General features: G+C 57.2%; 1 long non-coding RNA gene across 1 annotated transcript in view; it reads right to left on the bottom strand.

Moving 5' to 3' along the window:
- Positions 1 to 440: 440 nt before the first annotated feature.
- LOC123522531 overlaps positions 441 to 673 on the bottom strand; it is a 12,262-nt gene continuing 12,029 nt past the window's right edge. The window contains exon 4 of the long non-coding RNA XR_006680793.1: positions 441 to 474. This is a non-coding gene — a long non-coding RNA (uncharacterized LOC123522531). The remainder of the gene's footprint in view (positions 475 to 673) is intronic.

The following is a 673-nucleotide window of genomic DNA, read 5'->3' as shown; positions in this document are numbered from 1 at the left end:
ACAGAGGTCACAGACCACTGAGTGTCCTGCTCCCTGGGATGTCACAGTGGAGCTGTGCTCTGTGATTCTCAGCAGCTGGTGTTGCCGTTTCCCCTGAAGTGCCTCTGCATGGCCTCGAACCCCAAGTCCTTTGGTTAATGGCCAAGCACGTTGTCTATTGGCAGCACCCAGGGACTGCAACAATCTGAGCATGACACATTCAGGTAGGTCACCTGGGAGGAGAGCAACGTGAAGAGAGAAGGGTCCACTCGGAGGACACCCTGCCCCGTCCCATGTACTGGTAACCAGCAGCCCAGCCCCCTCCCCCGGCCCCTGCCAGGCACCAGGGAGTGACCAGCAGAGGAGGTGAGAATTAGAGACCCCATGCCCCTCCTTTCAGAGCCCTCAGGGTGCCTGTCAGCTGGAAGACTGGGTGGGGGGCGGGGTGTTGTTGCAACTCACCGGGATTCTCGGGTGTGGAGTGAACAGGGACATCTGCAAAGAATGCCACAGAAGTTAGACAGATGGGCACCCGAGTATGGCTCTCAATGTAAAGACAAGCAAAATTGCCCACATCAGGAATTTACAAAGCAAAAGAACACAGCCTCAAACCCCCCCGGAGAACCCCACTGCCCTGGAGCCATCATGACCCACAGACACCCTACGCACCACAGAAGAAAACAGCACCCTGCCC

Source organism: Echinops telfairi, unplaced genomic scaffold (assembly GCF_000313985.2).
Source record: "Echinops telfairi isolate 266 unplaced genomic scaffold, ASM31398v2 ScPeMD7_1;HRSCAF=3_0, whole genome shotgun sequence".
Lineage (NCBI taxonomy): Eukaryota > Metazoa > Chordata > Mammalia > Afrosoricida > Tenrecidae > Echinops > Echinops telfairi.
Note: the sequence above shows the minus strand (reverse complement) of the source record. Positions and strands in the feature narration are given on the sequence as shown.